The sequence below is a fragment of the Chinchilla lanigera genome, unplaced genomic scaffold, assembly GCF_000276665.1.
Source record: "Chinchilla lanigera isolate Chin_1 unplaced genomic scaffold, ChiLan1.0 scaffold00012, whole genome shotgun sequence".
Taxonomy (NCBI): Eukaryota; Metazoa; Chordata; class Mammalia; order Rodentia; family Chinchillidae; genus Chinchilla; species Chinchilla lanigera.
This window is the reverse complement of record NW_004955413.1, coordinates 29480517-29505145: the sequence shown is the minus strand read 5'-3', so window position 1 is coordinate 29505145 and position 24629 is coordinate 29480517. Positions and strand designations below refer to the sequence as shown.

At 55.6% G+C, this 24629-nt stretch overlaps 1 protein-coding gene across 3 annotated transcripts in view; it reads left to right on the top strand.

The window, feature by feature from the left end:
- Phf21b (PHD finger protein 21B) overlaps window positions 1-24629 on the top strand; it is a 64704-nt gene that overhangs the window by 1915 nt on the left and 38160 nt on the right. The window lies entirely within an intron of this gene.

Sequence of the window (24629 nt, the reverse complement as noted above, 5' to 3'; positions counted from 1 at the left end):
GGCCCGGGGGCGGGGGCGCCCCCCTGCGAGCCCCTGCGCTGCCCCCGGCCCCGGCCAGCCCCCGGGCCATCGATCGCGCTTCCTTCGGAATGCCACCGCCGCCGGCACCAAACTTGGACAGCCCCGCCACCTCCCTACGGGCTCCCCTCCCCCACTCTCCCGGCCGGGCCGCCCCTCCCTCCGCACACCCTCCGTAGCTGGGTTTTCGGGGGCCCCCTGAGGCTTGGAAGAGACTGGCGGGGTGCCCGCGATCCGGGAGAGGGACGACTCGGAGGCCCAGGGCTCCGATCGAGTGTTAAAGTTGAAAAGTGGTGGGAGGGAGCGTGTGGGAGAGGAGGGGGCCGGAAAGAAAGATGGCAGTTCCGGGGGCCCGGGCCAGGTCTCGGGGCGCCAGGCTGGACGCGGGGCCGGACCGGACCGGACCGGGAGCATCCGCCCCTCTCCGGTGCCGTGGACCCCCAGCCCCGGCCGCTCGCCCCTGTCCGGGCGTGGAAGCTTCCATTCCCGCCGGAGGGGCGCCGCGGAGTTCGCGGGAGGAGGGGACCCGGGCCCCGCATTACCATTTTGATTGCTTCGATGCCATTTTTGGAGGGGGAGGGGTTGGAAGACCCTTCTCCGCAGAGCACAAAGATGTTTAATCACTGTGCAGGATCAAATGAGAGACTTTCTTTGAAGAGAAAAAAATCCATCACCAAATCTGGTACAGTGAGATCGCTGAGGTTTTACGAAGCCGATTTTTCACTGGGTGAAACAGCAAGTTGTTGACTCAAGCTCAGAGTAGATGAGAGAGAGAGAGGAGAGAGGAAAGCGGTAACCCGGTAGCTCTCCTTACAACAATGTATTTTTATGTTTGTCTTACGTGCACTAGTTTCACTATTTCGAGTGGCTGTTCTGAGCTCAGGTCTGATCATTTGTTCTGTACGGTAACAACTGTTCCAAGGCTGTTTAAATTTTTATGATAATAGTAAATGAGTAGCTATTTATTATCCGACATGCCGGAATTTAGATAAGGCTGAAAAGAACATTTGAAAACCCCGTTTGAAGGTGGAAGGGAAGGATCCCCGCTCCCTGAGGCTGCCTTTGCCTTTAAATTTGAACTCAAGGAAAGCTGGCTGCAGACGAGCCTCCCTCCATCTTTGTGTGTGTGTGTGTGTGTGTGTGTGTGTGTGTGTGTGTGTTAGAGAGAGAGTTTTAACCGAAAATAAAGGAAACAAAACTTTTGTCCTCTGGCCTTTAAAAAATGTGTCTCTTTCAGATGACTAAAAATAACATCTGGTACGCAGCCAGGGTTTGGCCTGGCCATCGGAACTTGTGTGTGTAACTGGAAGTGTGTTGCTTTTCCGGTTCCCTTTGTGGCATTTTATATAACAAGGGCTCATAAAAGAGGGAAGGGAGGGGGCTGAGGCCGGGTTCAGCATGCTAATTGAGTGGCCTCATCTCTTCCCAGCGCGCTGGCACCTTTCGGAGATCACTCAGCTCGGACGATGGGCTGCGTGGACCTAACATTTACCCCTCAGTCTCTCTTTGGAAGACTGGAGTGTGAGTGGCTAGGCTGGAGAAAGGTCAATAATGGGCTTGGAGGTGACTCTGGGCAGAACTGAGATGCGAAGGGGCTGTGTTGGGACACCCCAAAACTTGCTCAGGAGGAGCCGAACTGGTGGTGGGGGACTGAAAAAGCTTGTGTCAGAGTTTCTTTTTTAAACTTAACAGACTATTAAAAGATTGTAATTCTCCTACAGGGTTACTTGGGGGAAAGTGTTACCGCCTCCACCCCCGGGATGTGTGTGTGTGTGTGTGCTGTCCCCGATTTATTAACAGATATAAAGGTTAAGTTTCAATTAAAAGTGCACATGAGGGCAGTGAACTAGATAGTAAAATGAATGGGTGTGACCCGATTATCCACGTTGGTTAGAAATATAACCACGGTCCTATCTTTCAGGGCCCAGCCATCAATATTTCATTCATATCCTCGGCGTGGAGATTTTGTTACTTTTGGAAATACAGATAAGTGTTTAAAGGACTCCGAGAAGTAGATGGCGCATTGGTCAGAAGTAGGTAGATAAGTAAGTTCTGCATTTAGCTTTTCTCCCGTCATCAGGGGGCTGCAGGTTAAACACAAAACTACCCACCTTACAACCTTGCTGTATGAAAAGGGAGTTCATAGTTTTCCTTAAACAAACAGGGATGGGGAGTAGGTCACAGTTGAATTGTGGCACCCTGGAGCTTGGCCACACTGCCCCGAGGTGCAGCCACCCCTAGGGCTGGCTTATGGATCTGGTGAGGGCTGCACCCCTCTTTTTCAACAAGATATGATGTGTGAAGACTCCATTAGCTGCTCCAGTGGTTTTACACCATGAATTTGCGGCACATGCAGAGAGGCAGTAACATTTTTATCTAAATCGTCAAGCAACAAGCACTTCTGTGTAAATAACAGACCCATCATAAATACGCCTCCCCCGCAACTCTCAGCACAGCATCTCCGCGTCTCCAGACCTGACTCTGTACAAGTCCAACATGAACAACACCAGAACTCCCGTCCATGCTGGTGCAGACTCGCCAGAGAGTCCTCAGAGGTGAACCTGGGGCATTGCGTGCTGCCCCATGCGTGCATTTGATGGACTCTGGGTTCCGAGGGGCTGTCCTCAGGAGCAGCAATAAAAATCTGTCTTCTTGAAAGATATTATGTATGTGGCACTCACCCGGCTCCTCGTCATGTCCTCAGCGTGATTCACTGGCCACAGCGGATTTGGGGGCGATTCCACCACCCCCAGATGGACTTGGTGGTGGGTTTATTCTGAGAGTGCCCCCCAGCAGGAGATTTGTTGTCCCTTGGTTAAAGGATGTTTCCCAGGCTCCTCCTGAGCCTACCCTCCTCCAGGAAGCCACATTGTCATCCTCATCGAGAGTTCCAGTCCTCCTGGAAGCAGCACCATTACAGGTTGAAGAGCAAAACGATGCCAACCCCCAAAGCCCCACATTTCTCACTGTGGGAGAGAGTGTGGGTTGGACGGCAGGGCCTTTGAGCCCACTCTGCACCCTCTTGGTCCCGCCTTCCCCTGTCTTCTGCTGCCTTGGAAGATGGCAGTGGGCCCTCGTGCCTCTACGTGGGGGAACGAAGCTTTATTGAGGCACCAGTCGCACTACGGTGCCCACGGACAGTGAGCGGCGGTTGTGGGCTTTGTACACACTCCATTCTGGGCACATTGGCTTCCGTCCATCTTAGAACGTTTTCATCACCTCAGAAGGAAACCATTTGGCTGTCACTTCTGCCCCAGCTCTGAGCCACTGCTCACCCGCCCTCCATAGTTACTTTTCTCAACTTTGACCTGGATGGAATCCGCATTGTCACATGCAACCTTCTGTGATCCGTGGGGTTTCCAGGTTCACCCACGCTGCACGGGCATCCACTGACTTCATTCTGTTTCTCCCAGGAGTCCATTGTGTGGGTGCAGCGTGCTTTGTTTAACCCTTCATCTCCTGGAGGGAGGTGCCTGGTCTCCATCCTTTGGCCCTCAGGAACAGTGTACTGTCTCTCTGGTGCTTCTGATACTTCTTTACCAGAGTGTCTGAACATTGGAACACAGTCATGGTGCCCCTAGCTCACACCTTCTGGCAGGTCCCCACTGCTTGTCCTTTGCTGGTGCAGGGGATCCACCGCACCCCTGTACCTGGCTGTGTAGCCCCTTGGGTCGCAGCTCCTCTACCACCCTGGGCATTTCCCTATCTCCAGGAGTCTTTTTTTTTTGGTTTTTCTCCGGTACCGGGAACCGAACTCACGACCTTGCGCTTACCAGGCAGGCGCTTTTGCCGCTGAGCTAAATCCCCAGCCCTCTCCAGGAGTCTTGATCAGTCACATTGGTGACTACTTTTTGTTGCTTTATCCAGTGGTGGAAAACCTACTGCACACAGGCTGCAGCAGGCTGTTCGTATCATTGAAAAAGCTCTAAAAGGTTCGTCATCGTTGTGGTAGATACAAGCTCCATGCCAGGGGTCGCTTAACTCCCCCTTCCCATGTTCGCGGAACAAGGGGGCTGTGAGGATGAGCAGCGATGGACCCGTCCTGGAGGACCCCTAGCCGTGGCAAGCACACAGTGAAGGGTAGTTGCACAGACCCGTGCCTTTGAAGTGGGCAGCCCCAGAGACAGGCAGGACCAACTCTTTGCAACTCACAGACAGGGCGGTGGTGGCGGAACTTCCGGGAAGGGCTGTGAAGGTGGCACTTTAGGGATGCCTGCATTGTTTCTGGCCCAGATGTGGCCTTGAGGCTCCAGGGAATGATCAGGCAGAGCTGGCGGCCAGCCCGCTGGAGGAAACCCTGTAGGCTGGAGGAGGGGGCGGTAAAACCATGGAGAGAGGAGGAGAGACCGAGCTGGGGCTGAGTGAGGCGGGTGTGGGAGGGGGGATGGAGGGCTGCCTGTGTCCTGCGCTGGCCGAGGGCTCTAGGCCCTGCAGCAGGAAAGCGTGGGCAGTGGTGGAGAGCAATTCCAAGGGTAGAACCTGAACCTGGGCAGGAGGGCTCTTGTAGGGACAGTGGACCTATCGCCTGACTTGGGGAGGGGAGGTTGGAGGTGGCGGACGAATCAAGAGCACCCGGCACTAGTGCCCAGGCAGGGAGGGCAGGGTCCAAGGGGTCTTCCTGCTCCCCCAGAACCCCAGAGCTGAGAACTGAGAAGTTTGTGTGTGTGTAGGGGGGTGTCTCTGCGAGGTGACTTGGTGGTTAACTCTGCTTAGTTTAAGAAAACAAAGTGAATAACATACACTTAGCCATACTTACTAGTTACCTTTTTATTCTTACCCATTTTGTTCTCACTGATTTTATTGACTATACGTAGTATATGTAATGGTAAGTGACATTTATATTGATATTCACCACTAAACGTAATATATATGGTATCTGTGTGATACAATATCGTGTAGAACCACTCCAGGATCATGTTATTAAAATGAGAGGAAGGATCTGGTTTTGAAGTCAGGGAGATAATTACTTTTCTCTTGCTCTGAAGTAAGATCTTACGAAGGGAGATGGTGATCAACAGCCTATTATTTCTGTAATAAGAGATAAAGGAGAATTGTACTTAAAAATAGTTTTTGTTATATAAAAGTAACACATGCTGGTTGGGAAAAAATCACTGCACAGGTTTGCATGGGGTGAGACTCCCGGCCCCCAGGCGTGTCTGTCTGCTGTGTTCTGCACCCACATCTGTACTGGGCCAGTGTCCTGCTCTGACACAAGCGGACGTGCTGGTCTCACTATTCCTCCGCTTGCTTTTCACATGTGCACGGTACTGTGGAATCTGTTGGGAGCAGCCCAGGTGAATCCTGTCAAAGGAGCTCCTGCCAGACTGGGTACGTGGAGGTCGGTGGGGAGTGATATTAGCAGCAGCGGCCTCTCACTTTATAAGGCTTCTCTGTCACTGCTTCCCTGTGCTCACGAACATTCTTATGTGTAGCTGGGGAGGCAGCTGTCCCTTGAGGCATTGGCATGAATGACACAGCTGGCCGTTGGCAGGTGATGGCACAGTGTGCTCTGAAGGGTTTGGGGGACAGCTCCAAGGAGCTGCCTCCCTTCTGTCTTTCAGGAAGTCAGACAACTCAGGACCATTGAGAATGGGGTTGGCCATTCTGCGCCCCAGCCTCAGGCTCACCCTGGTTTAGTACCCCGCTCCTGTGCAGCTGTGGCCTGCATTGTTGAATAGAAGATGCTGCAGCCGGCAGAGCGAAGACCCCGGCTGCCAGTCCTCATGTCCCAGATCCCTGTGTCTGGCTGATTCGCCTTGGGCAGGTCATTGTGCCTCTTTGAGCTCTGTTTCTCACCCATGACATGGTGGTAGAAATGTGACCTGTCTCCCAGGTCACTGAGGGGGTATGAATTGTCCCAAAGCCATCAAGTGCAGGGTGTACACCAGCACTGTTGCTGCCAGTTGCTGCTCCCGGACTTGGCTGACTCTAAGTACAGTGTCGCTGGTCCCCATTCCACGGTGGTCTTTTCCCTGGTGATGTCCTGTTGCGTGGTGCTCCTGGGAGAGGTCCATGGGACAGAGGGTTTGTTTTGATGTCTTAGCCTCTTAAATTCCTGCTGTCGGAACTGAAGGGTTGATTTCAATTAAGTTGGAATTTTTTCAACTTGATGACTCTGATAATAACTTTGGTAATCCCATGGTGCCTCATTAGAGCTGCTGGCTATGATGATGAGCCCTGTGATTTCCCAAGTTTTTCCCCTGATGCAGGTCTCCTCAGGAAGTGAGTCCTGGGCTCTGGGGCCTTTTAAATTTTACTTGTGGGAGTGGGTGGCTGGTGTGGCTGCTGCCTGCTCCGGCTTGCTGGCCCTTGTGTCTCTTCCTAGTAACGGAGGCACTGGACATCTTGGGACGCAGGGTCTAGGTTGGCTTTGACACTTACGGGGTGTGGATTAAGGAGGCCTCTGGTGGTGTCTGCTGGCCCAGTCATGGGCCCCCCAGCTCTCCCCTCTGAGAGTGCCACTCCAAAGGCATTTAACTTGTCTCTGAGTGGCCCATGGCAGAGGCTTAAAGGTGGACAGACAAGTTGTAAACCTGGCTGCATCCCTTGGTTGCCTTTCCATCTTGGGCAGAGTCACCTCTTGGAGATTCAGATTCCTTAGCAAAAAAATCGGATAATGCGTCACCAGTCAGCACGGTGCTTGGCTGTAGTTAGTGCTGAAGAAGTGATGTTAAAGAGGTAACGGGTGGGGCGTGGTGGCGCACACCTGTAATCCCAGCACTTAGGAGGCTGAGGCAGGAGCATCGCCATGAGTTTGGGGCCAGCCTGGGCTACGTAGTGAGATCCTGTCTCAAAAAAAAAAGAGACAACATGACTAAATGAGAGGGCACATTCAGTTCTGGGCCCCCACTGTATCCTCAGTGAGTGGGCCCTTGACATCATCCTCCACGGGCCCATAAGAGTGGCGTTTTCCTGTGGATGCTGGCACCTCGTAACCCAGCGGGACTCTCGGGGCCTGACCCATTCACTCCTCACCCAGCCCCAGTGTCTGCTGCTCACATCTGCCCTGTTCAGGAGGACGAGGCAGAAACCCAGACAGGCCGAATGGCAGGGGAGAAGCTCAGGGGCTTGGACACCTGGCCTCGTGATGGACACTTGGCCGTGTGGTGCCTCCCGGTGCCGGCTGTGTGCGGGGAGAAACGACGTACTTTGTGTGAATGTGGAAACTTGGCTGTTGAGTGTTAATCCCAGTCTGTATTTGGGGGAAAAGTAAGTAGTGCGAGTGTGTGGAGATGACCGTGGCGCGGCCGTCACTTTCCTCTGAAGCAGGAAGTCATGGAACGTTCTGGGAGCCCCAGGTCAAGTCTCTTCCTGTCCTGGGGACCTGGCTGGCCGCGTGGCACTGGGTCGCAGTTGACTGATGACTTTTGGGTGCTGCTGTGCTTTTACTATAGCAGTGCTGTAATTTTATGCTTTAAGGTGGAGGCAGCTTCTCATTTTGCAATGGCTTCTGTTCCCCCAAGAAACGAATATGCTTCCTTAAGATATTTTATTGGCGGCCGCAGTCTCCGGCACGGAGGGAGAAAGTGCTGATGTGGCTTCCTTCTGGTTACAGCTTCTGACTGCCAATGGCAGGGGCCCTGGTGGGCTCAGATGGCTGCACTTTCCATGCTTTTATTTTTTGGCTTGGCACTTGTACCAGCCTTGCTAAGACACAGGAGGAAAAGGTGCCTGTCCCTGCCTGGGAGGTTTTCATGTTTTTGCACAGGGTTGAATCAAAGCCTCAGCCTGAGGAAGGAAGGGAGGGGCAGGCGTGGCTGGGTTCTCTCTCAGAGTGGGGGCAGTGCTGAGTGCTGACTGCCCTGGAGTAGAGGGAGCGGTCACCTCTATCCCCAGTGAACATCACCTAAGAAACAGGAAGCCAGTGGGGCCCGGAGACAGCACTGCCATGGCAGGTAGAGGCAACTTTGGTGTTTTGTTGGGCAGAAACCTCCGAGTTGCTTTTGGTTTCCATCGTCCAGTGTGTGCAGGGTTGGGGACTTGGTAGAAATTGGGGATCTGCATCCCCCACACTCGGCTTATGGCTTGTGACTGAAAGAGTCAGGTGGCAGAGACCTGGGGGCTTCAGGGACTCTCTTCTTCTATGGGGGAATCAGCAGCAGGTGGAGGTGGGACCTGGGGCTCCAGACCAGGCAGCAGGACTGGCCCAGAGGTTCTGGCTTCCACCTGCCACGCCAAGGCCACCTTTCCACGACAGGTGCAGCCCCGGGGGCTTCTGCCGGAAGCTGCCGGCCTGGGGAGCAGCTCTGTGTGAGAGATACCATGGAGTCCTGCATGAGGTGATGTGTGTGCCACCAGCAGGGTGCAGAAGGGAGCCTGGTGTCAGCCTAGTGGTTCCCAGAGTGGCTGTTAGGTGCTCAGAGCAGCTGACTCCCGGGTGAGTATGCATGGCAGGCCCTGTTGGCTCAGACCGGCTGCAGGCCTGCAGGTGAGGGGCGTCTCCTTGGCCGTGATGTCCCCGGTGAGCCGGAAGAGGACCTGCACCTTGGCCATCCCCCGGCCATCTCTCTGCTTTCTAGTTCACCTGCACGCGGTGGGCCTGGGAGGGGGAGCCGAAAGCTGTCATAGGGACAGCCTAACTTGGGAGACACAACGCCAGCCTTTTGGTCTCTAAGCGCGGTGGCAGCAGGGGCTGTCCCGAGCTGTCCCTAGGTGAAGCTGGAGGAGTGTGAGAGGACTTCCATCCCAGGAAGAGGATGGGGCTGAGGCAGGGGAGCAGGGAAAGGGAGAAGAGGAAGAGGGGCTCCTCCTTGATGTCGTTCAGGCGGAAAGCCAATCTGCACATGTAAATGAACTTGAATGTAATTAAAAATATATACATATTAGCGGCTGTGATTTTGAATTTAACGTGAGATGCAGCTCACCAAGTGTCAGGCAGTGTTTCCCACAATCAGCTCCACCGTGATTAATGCCATGCACACCCCACAAGTGCCGGAATCGCTTCCTATCCCGCACCTGACCGCCCGAGGCAGGCAGAGCTCCCTGCTCAAGTCCCAGGCTCCTTCCCGTGGCCACTGCAAGGTCTCCCAAGGGCCTGTCCTGGCTTGGGAGGGACAGTGACAAGACAGCCACTGGTGCCATTCTGGGCTGAGTCCAGAGTGGCCTGGGAAATTGTCACAGCCCCTGGGGCTGAGAGATGGCAGATGCGGGTGCAGTGTGGGGAGACTTCGAGGAACCACCTGCGGCTGGTATTTGAAAGCGGAGCTGGGACTCAGGTGGCCCAGGAGTTCTGCATAGGTGACAGGGAGGAGCTGGGAGCGACAGAGCTCTCTGAGTCTTCCGCCCTTGTGTCTTCCGGGTGCCCAGTGGCGCTGACCATTGTGTGTGGAAGGGGCTGCTCGGAAGGGAGGGGCACCAGCAGCCCCAGCCCCTGACCTCATCTTGGTGTTCAGCGTACACTGCTGTGTGTCAGCTCTACTGGGGACACAGCAGGGGACAGACAGGTCCCACAGGCCCTCCTGTGTCAGAGAGGGGGACGGGACGGAGGACCACAGCAAGGGAGGGTGGAGACGGTTAGAAAGCGGCAGGCACTGGGCCCGAAGTGGAGCAGCTGAAGGAGTGTGTGGTGTGTGTGCAGGTGTGTGGGTGTGGGGTGGGTGCAGGGCAGGGTGGGGTGGCCAGAAGGTCCCCTGAGAAGGTAGCATGGGAGCAGAAGTCTGCAAGAGCTCGAAAGGGGCTGTGTGGCTCTTGTGGGAAGAGCATCCCGGCAGAGGAACCGGCTGCATAAAGGAACGCGCTTGGCCGCTCCCGCAGTGGCCGGTGTGGCTGGCAGAGGGCGTTGGCCAGGGGAGACTCCAGGGGAGCAGTTGGGTCCCTGGTGCTTGCACGTGGCGTGTGGCCACAGCGTGTGAGGGGCAGCCCTTGCAGGGGCAGCGTTGGCACAGCTGGCTCTCAAGTGCCCACTGTGAGAGCTGGCTGGGAAGACCCTTGCCCCCACCACCACCCAGCTCCCGACACAGAGGCAGCCCCAGTGGGTCTTGGGACCTGGAGGAGGCTGGTTGTGCCTCGTGATGAGGGTCAGAGTTCAGAACGTGGTGCTCAGCCAGGGGTTCTGTGAGTGCCTGAGCAACCCCTGGTTCCGGGCTGTGGGGAGGGGAGATTCAACCCGGCCCCCTTGCTTGTGTGACCCGGGCTGCATGCAGCCTGCTCCATGTGGTACGGGAAACCTCCTGGCTGTGCGCATGGACAGCGGAGTGTGGCCTTCTTAAACACTGCTGGCCACGTGGGTAACTCCTGCAGACCAGTGTGGCTGTCACCTCACCGGCTGCCTCTGTCTCCCTGCCACGTCCCCTCTGCCTGGCATGTGAAGTCGGGTGGCTCCCTCCTGAGCTCACGGGCGGCTCTAGTGTCCCTGCTCTGGGCTTGGTCCTCTCGGTAGCTTCTGCACACAGGCTTGTGGTACACAGTGATCTCTGTCCCTCGCCTCTGGTCCCTCATGTGGCATCTGGCATGGTGGCTGCTCACAGCATGCAGAGACTGTCACCGAGCCCGGCGTGGTGAGAGCCTAGCGTCCTCGAACTCTGCTGAGACCCAAGATCTAAAGACCAGGAGACTGGAGGTTCTCGCTGGTCCCAGGTTCCCAGGCTGAGTGATTTTGCAGCCTCGTGTGAAACTGAGGGCAAAGTCGGTCACATGACTGGACAGTTGTCAGGCTTCTTCCACTGCATTTGCCTCCGGTTTGGATAAGTAAACGGAGCTCCGGTGCATTTCAGGAAACGCGACAGTCCTGCGGCCCGACCCACACTGTGGCCCGAGTCAACCTCGTCGATGTTATTTTACTAACGCTCTCTGCGAGGGGACGTGAATGGGGCATCCCGGCCTCTCTTACTGCGGGTCTAATTATAAACACAAGGGACTGTGCCAAAGACGCCGCCTCGGAAGGGGGAGGACTCTGGCAGCCTGGCGTAAAGTGTCCTTTAATGAACTTCTTTGGTACTTGTATCTTAGCAACACATTTTATTACATCCCCTTGCAGCCGGACTCGCTGTGCAGTAATTTATCCCCCCTCAGCCCCCTCCTTGGTGATGGGGGGGGGGCTGGCCTCACCCCCTTTCCCGAGGCTGTTTGCCTCTCTTCAGCTTTGTTTAATTGATGAAAAAGATAAACACAGTGCTGGGGGCCGCGACCTCGCTGGCTGGCAGGAGCTGGCACGCAGGAGACCGTGGTCCAGGCGGGAAGGTGGCGTCCAGTGCCCAGCCGAGGCTGCCCGTGATCTGTGGCTCCTTGTCCCAGCGCTCGCCGGCTCAGGTATCTTTATTGAGCGTCTTTCTATTGATGACATTCATTTGGGTCCGGCAGCTGGGACGTGCAGCTCTTTCCCCTCCATCCACAGCCCGCGGGGAATGCTCTGTGGGACGGAGTGGACTCGGGGTGGCGCCGGAGAGGAGGAGGTTGGGAGCACGGGGCCAGGGGCCCTCCAGCCCGGCTCGCTGGCCCCGTGCCTCCGGACCTTGGCTTCTTCGTCCCCTCTGCTACCAAGTTTCCGGGGGCCGCTGTAAACTGGAGGCTTGAAGCAATGGACGTGCGTTCTCTCCAGAGTCTGCGGAGTCCAGGTTCCTCCGGGCTGTGCCCTGCCCTGTCCGGGGCTCGTGGCATCCCTTGACTTGAGGACACATCTCTTGGCTCTGAGTCCTTCTTCACGTGGTCACCTTTCCCCTGTGTGTGTCCGTATCTTTTTCTCTTCTTTCTTTGTCTTTTTTGAAACAGGGTCTTACTATGCATTCATTTCAGGTTGACCTTAAACTCATTTTGTAACTGGACTTGAACTCCCAGCAGTTCTCCTGCCTCAGCCTCCTGAGTGCTGGGATTACAGCTGTGTGCCACCACGCCTGACTCTCTTTCTCCTGTTATTGGAGTCATTGGAGTTAAAGATCACGTAACCCAGAATGACCTCAGCTTAACTGATAACATCTGCAAAGACCATGCTTCCAAATAAAGTCATATCCTGAGCTTCTGGGTGGAAATGAATTTGGGAGGATGCTACTCAACCTGGACCAGTGCACCTGTCAATTGAAGCTGGTCGTGCATGCCTCATACTCGAGTTGGGGGAGTCAGGATTCATAGAGCCCCCCCAAGCCCCGATGGACAGAAGCTCCGGGCACATGTTTTGGGGCTCTCCTCCTTCCCGAGCAGTGCGACACCTGTCACTTCTGAACCTGTTACCCAGTGAATGAGCAGCGTCCCACAAATCTGGGTGCAAGCCATAGTGGGGTTTATGGGCCCCCAGCAGTGGAGTTTGCCAGTCAGTTGTGTGTACCGTTTTGGAAAGCACCGCCTGAGGGTTCTGCCCTGACTGGTCTCAGAAATGAGGGCAGGCCCTTTAGAAGGAAACAGAGGTTAGGGACAGGAGGCCAGCAAGCCATGAGCCTGGAGGCCATCGGCCTGCGGGAAGCTCTGTGGCTTTGCAGCAGGTGCCTGGCTCATTGAGACCTTGCTGCCTCCCCCGCGGGACGTGGTGGCAGTGAAGCATGAGGGAGCCCTGGGCACATTTGGCCTGCGAGTGGACAGCTGGGGCAGGGCTGATGCTCCCAGCAAGTCCGGGGTTGGGGTAGCTATCTCAGTACCCCTGGGCCATCCAGGACCAGAATCAAATTCCTCCTCCTGTCCCTTCCACCGCCACTTCCTGTGCCTCCTGTGAGCCCCCTCCGCCAGGCTGGAGCGAAGGAGCCCTCTGCAGAGGAGCCGGGCAGCAGAGCTGAAAGCCCGGGTGTGCCTCCACCGCTCGCTGCTCCTGTCTCCCCTGTGTGTCCTCAGGTTTATGGTGGACATGCTGCGTGATCACCTCGTGCTTGGCAGTGGCCACAGTCAGTGCCGCCAGCTCTGGGGCAGGGCCGGTAGGGAGGGGCATCACAGGGCGGACCCCTTCCTGCTCCTGGGACACTGGCCCTCCAAGAAGCTCAGTGGTCATGCCCACCCCGGCCCAGGGCAGACAGGCTCTGACCTGGCTGAAGACCCTCTGTCCAACTCCGGTCTGCTGCGTGGAGGCTCAGAGAACCCATGGCCAGAGCCTGGCCCTTGGCTGACTTTCTGGTTGTTTGGTGGCTCACCCCGTTCATTACTGGGCGTGGAACTGAGGCAACCTGGGGTCAAAGGCGTCAGCCGCGAGGTGATGGGCCCGGCTTGGCAGACCCCAGACCTGGAGTCTTCAGTGTCCCCAGCCCGTGTATCTCGGGGCCTGGCCAGCAGCATCGCTGTAGGAACCCATTCTCAGAGCGCTCAGCGGCTTCTTTACAAAGCGCGTTTGGAGGATTCCAGAGTAAGTTGAGACCGGGTTCTCAGCAGCTCCTTCTCCCTCTCAGCCTGGCCGGAGAAGCCGGTGCTGCAGCTGCCCCCTGCCCTGTCCCTAGCTGAGTCCCCCTGCCTGTGCTGAGTGGCGCCCCAGCGCACAGTCAGGCCATGGCTCTCCCCACGGGGCATGAAACAGAGACGTTGCATGGCAGCCACAGAGAGCTGCCCGTCTGGGTGTGGGTCCCCCAGCCCAGCAGGTGCCCTGCCCTGCCTCCTGCAGCAGCTCTCGGCCTCCTCTCCATCTCTCCCCGGCTGAGGGCCTCACCTCCTACCCACGGGCAGAGAGGCCACAGGACCCCACACCCTGGCGCACAGCAGTTCCCTTCTCTGTCTGGTGCATCACCTGCGCCGTGGTGGGTCCACACCTGCAGGGTGGCCAGGCGCCTGCCGACTCACTCCTTTACCCCTGGGAGGGAATTCTCACCCAGCCTGCGCAGCGGAACTTTCTCCCATCACAAGGTGGGTGTCCTCAGGCAGACCTGACCCTCGGTGCACAAAGGCCAGCGTCACAAGCGTTTGTGACAGAATGTCCTCTTGAGTGGGGCCCTGGCAGTGCCCCTGGTGGTGCCCCTGGCACTGCCCTTGGTGCTGGGTTCCATCTCACGCCCCAGGCGGACTCTGGAGAGGCCACACCCATCAAGCCCCCCTTGCCTTCGGGGGCAGCTCTGCACCCAGCCTCACAAGTGCTGCTGGTGGGCTTTGGCTTTTTCCTTGAAAACACCTCCTGGCTTTGTGAAATAACCTTGACCAGAAATGTTTATTGTGACAAAATAGGTATAATATAAAGCTGCCAGCACCAGCTACCTCCGGGAGGCCATCGTCTTGCAGAGCTGAAGCTGTGTGCCCCCCAGCCGCTCCCCAGGCCCTCCCTGCTGGACTTGTCTCTCTAGGAGCTTGGGAGCCATAGAAACTGACAGGAGTGGATTGTGCGGTGTGTGGCAACCGGATGGTGTCTGCAGGGCTTATCGGTGCTGGGGTAGAGCCCGAGTTCCCTCCCTGTGCGGGGCAGAACCCTGTTCCGTTGTACAGATGAACCGTGTTACTTATCACCATCTGGGGCTCTACCTGGGGCTCTTTTGGAAGCACTTCCATCAACATGGGTGTGCAGGAGGCCGCTCTGCTTCTTTGGGGTCCTCACACCCAGAAGCAGGGCTGCGGCCTTGGACTTTTGCTTTTCCTCCTGGACGAACTCAAGAATGAGAAGTCTGAAGGCTGCCTGGTCCTTCTCTGGGGACCAGAGCCCAGCAGCGGCCGCCTTCAGGCAGACTTCACCACGCGACCGAGGGACGTCGCTGCCTGGGCGGAAGGCGCCTCCGAGCCGGCCTCCTGGGCCATGGCAGAGGTGGATGCAGGGAGGAGCATCCGCAGAGGCTCCGCTGGGGTGCCCTGTGTGCAGAGGGCTCTATCCTCTGGGACCTGTGTTGGTCTAAGAGTGGAAACTGGTCGTGGTGTTTGTCCATTCACTCTACGCGATTTGCTGTCCCGTTTCGCGCCCTCTTACGGTGATGCATCAGCACAGGTGAGCTGAGTCCTCTGAGCCGTCTCATTCATTAGCAGCAATTAAAATGTGTCCAGGCGCAGCCACGCGCATTCAGCTGTTGAAACGACTCACTTCATGGGCGAACAAGCCACGTTGAGGGCTGGTGAGCTCTCGCTGTCTCCGCCCACTCCCTCCATCCGGCCATAAATCATAAAGGACGGACTGGAGAATAGGATCTGACTGACCTCAGAATAAGGAGGACCCCTCTGAGGTCAGAGTTGTCCAGGTCTGTGGTGGCCTTGCCTTTGGGACAGCAAGCTGCCTGTCGCAGAAGGGACCGAGCCTATGGGGATGACCCAGAGGGAACTCCTGGAGGAGGCAGTTGGCATTTGTCACACTTATTTAGGAAGCAAAGCCTGGAGGTGGCACCCGTGCAGAGCACCAGGATCTACTGAGACAGATCCACAGACAGGTCCGCTGTCCCCCTGCAGCTGCTCCTTCCCTTCCGCAGACTGTGCCGAGGCTCGGTGTGACAACCAGGCTGGTGTCTGGGCCTGGAGAACTGGGAACTTCGTGCTCCACGCCCCAACCCTGGACACGGCTCTTTGCAGCATCAGTTCTTAGCGCCCTCCTCAGACCCTGGTCAGCTCTGTGACCTCAAGCTTGCTGTTGAGCATCCTGAGGCCCCTGTACTCCTCCGTGTGGCGGAGTGACCTAAGAGCTTGCCTCATGGACATGGGAGTCCGCGGTCAGTGTTAACACTTAGCCATTCCCGTCACAGAGATGGGCTGGTATTTCCTGCTCCCAGCTTCGCCTCCCAGGGGTTCACCTCTGCCCTCAGTCCCCACCCTTTTCCGGCCAGTGTCGCCTCCTCAATATGTCTCTGATTTCTCCCGCCTCTGCCACACCTCTTCTTTACCACAACTCTGCCTTGAGGCTCTCCAGCAGTCTCCTGGCTGGACTGTCCCTCTGGCATCTGCCCTCACCCTGTTACCAACAGTTTTTCTTCTTTTTTTTTTGCGGTACCGGGGATCAAACTCAGGACCTTGTGCTTGCCAGGCAGGCTCTTATGCCACTGAGCTATATCCCCAGACCTGAACCAACACTTTTTCTGAAGGTTAGCCCTCCACTCTCCTGGGCTTCTACACTATCTCCAACTCCCTGTTGCCTGTGGCAGTCGCTCCAGGTAGTTCCTGGGCCCCTGGCCCAGATGTGAGTCTTGAATAGGGGAAGAGCTACTCCGCTAGGAGCTGGGGCTGGGACCTCGAGCCTGCCCAGAACCTGCCCCTTCCCTCAACTATGGGGCCACCAGCAGCAGAGGACAATCAGAAGCCACCGTCTCGAGGAGTACAGTGCAAGAGCTATTGCAGCGGGCAGACACCACCTCTCAGGGTCTGGCCTCAGGTCTCTAACTCAGCCTCATCAGACACAAAATGATCCACAGTTGCTCCTTAACAAGATCCAGCCCCTGCGCCAAGACCGCAAGCTTCAATCTGGACTCATCTGAACCGGGTTGCTTGGTGTTGGTGGTCATGAGCATGGTGTGTCGATCAGTGCTGGGGGTGGCTGTGATAATTCTGGTGACACCAGTGGCAGTGACAGTGACTGATGCGGTAGATAATGGCCGTGATGGTGACACCATGGTCATGAGAGAGGTGACAGGGCAGGGGTGATTATTGTGAGGGCGGCGGTGTTCATGACGGTGGAGGCGACAGTGACAGCCACCGGTTACTGACCACTTCCTGTGCTTGATGTGAGTGCTTTACCAGCACGTCCCCGTGGGAAATCTGTCCACTGTATATAGTGGAGGAAACTGCTTTTAAATATACAAATATGGCTCTGTAGTGTATCAAGCTAAAGCTTGCCAGTCCTGGCTTCAGATCAGAGTACCGGACACACTGCAGCGTCCCTGTCCATCAGGTGGGGTGACCTGTTTGCACAGCTGCATCTTAATGTCAGGTGGGTGTGGAGGTGCCTTAGAAACTCAGCATGTGACTGTGTTCCTGAGGGCCTGGGGTGTGTGTGTGTGTGTGTGTGTGTGTGTGTGTGTGTGTGTAAGCCGAAAGTTTTAAGAGTTCTAAAGTCAGCAAGGTCGACCCCTTGTGTTCTTGGGGTGCCCTCCCACAAGCCCCCGGTGGAGTTCATGGTGAGATAACATAAAACAGAAAATGTGGCTATCATTTTAAAGATGACTGTGTTTAGATAGCGTTTTCCTGGGGCATCCTCTCCACGTTTTGTGAAAGTTTCTGTGACATTTGTGGTCACTTGGTAGGTATGACATCCCAGGCCAGTGTCTGGATGCTGTCTGTTTCTCTTTTGCTTGGGCCTGAAGCTCTGTTGACTGCGGGGAGTCAGGTCGAGGTTCTGGGAGTAAAGATCCGGAACAGGACACACTTCATATACTTTTTCTTGAAAAAATAAAGCTTTCCGTGAAAAAATAACAGTAAACAGTCCTGCTGTAACGGTCGATACACTATATCAGTTTGAGAAGTCTAGGGTTAGCTAAGTAACTCAGCAATTGCACACCCTAGGGTGTAGAGGACATGCCTTTACACTCTTGGATGTTTTTCTTTGTGTGGACTTGAGAAGTTTAGAGCTTAACTAAGTGACTCGGTAGGAGGCCAGGGTCCCCACTTTGTAAACATCCTGAGCCTGTGCAAGAGGAGGGCACGGAGATGGTGTGAGTGTAAAGGACCCACGCTAGGGTGGAGAGCCTGCATACACTACAAGGGAGGAAAAGAGGCTTGCCCCCCACTTTTGCTCTTGTTTTTGCTGCCTTCCACCTCCATGAACTGTTGCCCTCTGCCAGGACACCCTGCCTTGGAGCCAGCTGATTATGTACTGAAACCTCCGCAAACTGGGAGCTAAATAAACCTTTCTTTCCTTAGTTTTGTGTGTCAAGTATTTTGTCTCAGCAACAAAATAATGAAGACACTTCCCATACTACATATTAAATGGATAAATCATGGAGTAAGATGTAAACATATCTAGAACTTCCATTATCCGTGCTGAATGATACATTTTTAAGCTCTCAGGTGCACTCCTAAGTACAGAGTTGCCAGCTTTGCTCAGGGACCCTCAGCATCTGTCCTTGAGCGACTCCATCCACCTGCATGGGCCTGGTGCCTCCCATGCCGGGGGAGGACGGGGGACCAGATGTTACACCTCTGGGTGTGGGGGTCTGTGTGGAACCTGCTTCCCATGAGATTCTGAGCCCCTGGAGTTGGAGGACCCGTTACTGTGATAATGAGGATGGTGCTGGCGATGATGGGAGTGGCTGTGATGGTGATGGTGACAGCTGCTGTGCCTTGCTGACTTCAGGACAGATTGAGGACCCTGGGTTGTGGAAAAGGGGCCCAGCTCCACGTCCTCAGAATACTCATCCCGTCCGCTAGATAAGGTGGATTAGGTGGAGTCCTCCTGGATCTGTTTCCGTCTGCCGAGTGGAAGTAATGATACCTTTGGAAGCTGTAGACGCCACGCACATATTAGTGGTGCTGTGACTGTGACTCAGGGAGCTGCACGTGACTGTAACCCTGTGACTAATAGCGGGAGGGAGAAGGTGGAAGCCCTTTGTAAATGGTCTGCGATGTGAGAGTTCTCATTTATATTTGTGTGATTGCTGTCTGGAGGTTTCTGTTTGTCTGCATTGGCTTTTCTTAGGTTAGATTTGAAAACTTTCTTCTTTAAGAAAAAAAGGTATGAAAAGAATAAAAGACGAGGGAACAGACTTCTCTGACCTGTCCTCTGGCTCCGTGTTGGGGCTGGTTCCGCCCCAGTTCTTCTTGTCCTGTGGATGCCAGCCGTGGCTCCTGCTCGTCATCATCTTGGCCCCAGTTTTGGATGCGGGGGGCTCACACTGCAGCCTCCACTGAGTCACTGACTGAGCTCCCTCCCTGGCCAGGGACGCTGGGTTTCCCTGAGAGCCACCGGCGGAGACTGGCTTTGCTTGCACAGAGTGAAGGAGGCAGTCCAACAGTCTCTTCCCATTTTAGAGTTAAATAGTCCAGACCCCTCCTCTTTTGCCTGTTCACATCTCCATCCAAATCAGATTCTGTCCGGAGCGTTGTTTCATACTCCTCCCTGGCCAGCTTCCCTCTCCTGGCTTCTCCCCTCAGCCCCAGGTGCCTCCGTCCTGACAGTCCTGTGGCTCTGTGATACTTCTCACCCCTAATGAGCTACTTAAAAAATAAGCATTGATTTCCAGATAAAAATCACAATTAATTTTAAATGCTCTCCGTAAACCTTGTTACAAATAATTGCCCGAAACATACAAAGGCTGAGATTAATTGGAGTGGACAGCCTCATTTGATGTGGGCTGTGCTTCTGATTTCTTAGTTGTGTGTGTGAATCTCGTGGCTGTGCTGGGGCAGCAGTGGCTGGGAGATGCCAGGCAGGGGACCTTGCAGAAAGGCCCCAGAGCCGCCTGGCCCCTTGCTGGATGGGAGGATGCAGCTCGGAGCTGTCCAGCCCTGGCCAGCAGCCCTGCACCCTCTGAGAGCAGCCTCAGGTTACTTGTGTGTGAAAGGGGCTCCGAGCCTGTCGGGGTCGATTGCCCAGGCTGGTATTTGGTGCCTGCTCTGGCTTTCCTTCCCACTGTCCCCACCCAGGGAGCCTCGGGGGAGGCTTGTATTGTTTCACTTACTTCTGCCAGGAGATAAATAGAAGTGAACAGAAAACGGAGACCTCTGGGATGCTGGGCTTTTTCCTTTGGGCAACACTCCTTGGCTTAATGCTGAGTGTGATGGCACACACCTGAAATCCCAGCACTCAGGAGACAGGAAGATCACTGCAAGTTCAAGGCTAGCCTGGGCTACACAGTGAGACCCTGTCTCAAAAAACAAAACAAGGGGCTGGGGATATATCTCAGTGGCACAGTGCCTGCCTGGCAAATACAAGGTCCTGCGTTCAATTCCCGGTACCACACAAAACAAAATAAAACAAAACACCACCTGAGGTTCAGAGTAGGGAAGTCACTTGTTTTATAGCCCATTCCTAACACAGCCAGAGAAGGCCCTGGGCAACTGCCAAGGCACAGGGAGCCACCAAGGGCCCTGGTTAGGAAGTCCGGTGTCCCCTGGGGCAGCCTGAGCCCCTTGGCACGGGTTGGGTGTGTAGGGCGAGGCCACTCTCCAGCAGGATTGCCATGGTAACCAGCGCATCTGTTGTTTTTCAGGGTCACGGAGGTGCTGGTGCCTTTTCCCTCCCTTCCCTTCTGAAAGAGCACAGGCGTGAGACTGGACCTGCCAGTGAGGAGGTCTCGGTCCTGCACAGTACTGGCCACAGGTGCCAGGCAGTCACATCGGTAGCATCTCGGAATTGGTTTTGCCTGGCCAGGCTTCCTGTGCGCCTGTGACATGCCAGGCTGTGGGCGAGGTGCTGGGGAAACAGACCCAGGCGCCAGGCCCTGCGCTCAGCAAGCTCACGAACCTCAGCTTGTCGAGTGAGAGGAGTTCTGAGGCCTGAGGGGTCCCAGGAGGAGCCACCTAGAGATAGCATCTTAAGGTGGAGCTTCGAAACACACAGCGCAGCCCGATGACCGCAGCTCCCTGACTCTTCCGCCCTAGCTCCAGGTCTCCCTTCGCCCCCCTCTGTTCCCTCTTTCTCCAGCTTGAGGGGGAGCTTCACATAATCAAAGCTGCTCCTTTTCGCACTCCTTCTATGGCTTTGGTCCCAGAGGCTGAAGGCCCCTACCCCCACCCTGTGTCTCCGCAGACATCAGTACAGAGAGGAGGATAAAGCTTGGAAGTTATTTATTTCTTGTTTTGCAGGAATGTTTATTTGAAGGCATCGTGGCAAGGTGGAATGGTTTGATTTGATTAGCAAGTCTAAATGTATTAGCAGCAAGACAGAAACGATATTACAATTAGTGTAATTAGCTGTGCTGATGATTCCAGGCAGTGGTGTGGGGTGACAGATGTTGCTTCCTGGTCTCAGGTTAGGCTGAGAGGGCACATTATCCTTGTGAAGGGACTTGGCTCCTTGGGGGCTGGGACCCAGGCCCGGTTGTTGTCAAGTTTGAGAAACAGCTCGTTAGTCACTTGAAAGAGACACATGTGCTGGCACCCGGTTGCATGGAAAGTGACTTTGTGGGGTTTGGGAAGGGGGTGGGCCCAATGTCTGTAGAGCAGGAGCTTCCAAGCTGCCCTGAAGTGGCACCACCATTGACACTGGCAGTGGGTTTCTTTGTAGCCCCATATCCTTATAGATCTCCATGATACTGCAGTGTGCGGCGCGCCCCCATCCCATGCAGGGACACCTGGGGACCTTCCTGAGACAAGGCCTGTGCTGTGTCCCTGGCCCAGGCCCAGCCTGCAGTGGGGACCCCTTTGGTTGTATTTGTGGGCTACGTTGTTGGTGCCTGGAAAGTGCTGCAGGGTGCTAGCCACACACCTGGGAGACTCAGGAAGTTCGTGACTCTATCTGTACGGGTTAGTTACTTGGGGGAGTATAACCAATGGCTGCAGACAAGGATGGGGAGATGGAGAGACACTGGTCCTGGCCCTGGGTGCTGTTTGTCCATCTTCCAGTGGGGCAGATGTCCACATACCCTGCAGAAAGGGGCCAAGGGCCCCTTTGGGGTGATGGAAATATTTTGGAACTAGGTGGCAGCGGTGGCTGCACAACATTGTGTATGTGATAAATGACTCTGGAGAATGCGCTCTCTCCAAAGGTTACCTTCATGGAATCCAGATTTCACCTCAGTTTTTAAAAAGAAAGAAAAGTGCCAAGAGATATCTTAGAAGCCCAAGCATAGTAAACTGGGTGCATCTCCGAGGGTTTAGTGAACACGCATGGTAAATGGGGGTGTTGTGGATAGCGAGTCTGCTTCTGAAAGGGGAAGGAGCCAGAAAGTGGGGGGATACATCTCCCCAGGCCAGGGTGCATCCTAGGCAAGGGTGGGGAAGCAGCTGGCGGAGACACGGGCAGAGACGAGACCAGATGTCCTCTGTCTCTGCCCGCCCTCCTGTCTTGTGGCCTAGAGGAGGCTGGCAGTCTGCCTGTTGCAAGGGCCACTTCCTGGACATCTCTGCACCGTCTCAGATGTGCGCGTGAGTCTTCACAGCTGCTGGCGTGTTCGCAGCGTCCCAGCCGGGATGTGTCTGTCAGGTGGCCCGCACCGAAGGAGCCGGAGCTGTTCACAGTTGCCCTGCTCCAGGCCTGTGGCAGCTCTGCCAGGCACTGTGGGCACAGAAGAAGGAGCCTGGCTCTGCCCCTGCCACGTTGGTTCTGACCTGTGTGGTGCTTCGTGGGAGGCTGCTTGGCAGCACTGGGAAAGGACCAAACTTGAAGAATTCCAGAATTTGAAGCGCCCCAGGTCAGATGATTATTTGGGGAAGTGAGCCGGGAACTGAGATGCGTGCTCCTGGGGTCTCCAGATGCAGGGGCTGTCTGCAGAGTCCACCCAGAATGCTGGCCCAGCCAGTCCCTTGGTGGACATGTCCTTGCTCCTCAGAGTGTAGCCACAGTGGACCAGAGTCTTCCGATGGATCCAGGAGACTCGATGGGCTTTTTCTGGCTCTTCCTGTGTCAGGAAATGCTGGTAAAAGCCAGCAAGGTTCTGTCTCATTCTTCCCCATTACATGGCAGAGACTGTGGCAGCGTCTGGGCTGGTGATACTCAGTGCCGACACTGGGAACGTGGAGAACCGCGGAGGGGGCTCAGAGCTGTCCCGTGGGGTTGCGTGTAGGCGCACACATCCTGCCGAGGGATCCCTTCTGGGTGTCAGCTCTAGGGAAGCACTCACACAGCACACGAGACCTGAGTCCAGCCAGCGGGGACCTAGTTGCCCACTGGCGGCTTAACAGGTGAACTGCAGGTTCAGCACTGTGTATGGCTGCGACTGTGAAGGGGCAGTCACAGGCTACACACATCACCCCAGTGAATCTCGGGAACACGCAGTGTAGCCCACAAGGATGCAGAAGAAGACTCCTTCACGCAATTCTGTCTTTACAGAGTTCAAGAATGTGCAAAGCAGAATATACTCTTGGACATACATAGACAGTGAACTACAGAGAAGAGTAGGAAGTGATAGGTATGACATGGCAGGGCTTGCTTGTGAGTTGAAGGGCGAGCTCAAAACTAATATTTATTTTCTTTTCTCAAGCTGAGTATTGTTAATTTTGAAACATTACATGCTTATAGTTTTTAATGTCTCTCTGGTGCAGCCTAAAGCAAGTGAGCATGTTTTGAGAGGGCTGGCAGGTGTGGGCTTCTGCCTGCAGAGTAGGGGGGCTGTGTCCTCCGGCAGGCAGCTGGCCAGGCCACACTGCGCCAAGGCGCAGGACCCCAGTTTCCCTGAGGAAGAGCGGCGTGTAACTTTCAGAGTCAAGATAGAACGGTCGTGCGTGAAACCAGCTGTGTAAATGTGAGTTGTAATTTTGCCTTTTGCTTCCGCAAGTGACACAAAGACTTTTTTAAAAATCAAGATAAAATCTGAAAGTGAAGCGGAAACAGATTAGCGCCCTCTCCCGGATAAGGCAGGAACGGAACCTGGCCTCCCTGGGCGCAAGGACCGAATGGGCTCCGCCGTTTTAGCACCACGGAGAGCGGGGTGCTGGCGTGCGGCTTCAGCACCGCGGACAGCTCCCGGGAAAAGAGGGTGGTGGCTGTCGGGGGCCCGCTAGGGGAGGTGGGATGCCACTGCCAGAGCGCCTAACTCGGAGCTCACAGATGGTCAGACGCCCGTCAGAGGGGAGGGGCTGTAAGGTGGTCGGGGGAGCTGGGTGAGTGGAGCAGAGGCAGGGCACGTCCTGGGACTCATGAGGAATGTCCATCAGTGGTGACCAGCATCATACTTCTGAAGCTGGCTGGAGGGCGGGGGTGACAGGAGCCCAGCGTGGCCTCACTACTATCCACCACCGCTGCCTGCCCAGGACCAGAGGAGGACGCCAAGGCCAGGCAGGTCCAGGTAGGGGCACTGGTGGGGGAGCTGACACGTCTCACCCAGGAGCTTGGGTCCTTGTCTTGCAGCCGCAGGAGGACAGGTGGACTGGGTGCACAGGAAGGGGGAGGTTGGTGGTGGTACTGAGGCTTTGGGAAGAGTCTCTGCTCTCCAAGGCACTCAACTGAGGAGAAAGGTGGAGAAGCAGGGGCAAGAGGTGTGAGTAGAGAGAAGAGGGTGGAGTTGGCTCCCCAGGACAGCTGGCCGGGCTGTGGCTGTGTGCTGGAGCAATGGCAGAGGCACGAATAATCTCTGAGGATTCTCTCGGCTTTAAATTCTAGGACGGTGCCTCCCGTCGTGACAGCACCCATTTGTTAATTCACATTTCACGTTGATTTACTTGCGTGATGATTGGGTGCTGAGCAGTGTTATAGGTCTCAGATTCTCAATAGCAGAGAACACTGTACCACTCATTGAAACGTCTGTATCTCCATAAACCACTCTGGTCTTACTAACTCTAAATCCTAGCCACACTCGGCAGCTCTGACTTGAGCAGCAGACCCAGTGTGGGAGGAAGATGCCTGCCTTTGAAGAGCTGTCTCTCCTCTGAGCCCCAGTCCAGCAGCAGCACTGGACCGCTCTGGGCACCGGTTGGGCAGTGACGGTGGCATGGCACACTTGGCCGCATTAACACAGGACACCAGTTGTGTGGATGTGGGGCCCAGTGTGGTGTGGCACCAGCACACATGGCTTGTTAGTCTGTGGCCCCAACCCAGAGTGTGTAGTGCTGCCGAGTGGACAGGAGTCGGCTGGGCCCAGCGGTCCAGGACTCCAGAGCTGAGCGTCATGTCAGCGGCACAGCATACACACCCATGTTGTCTCTGCTCACTCCGCTTGGTTTTCCCTACTTGCCTCTCTGGCTTATCCCGGCTGATCCCTTAAGACCTGCTTTGGCTCTGC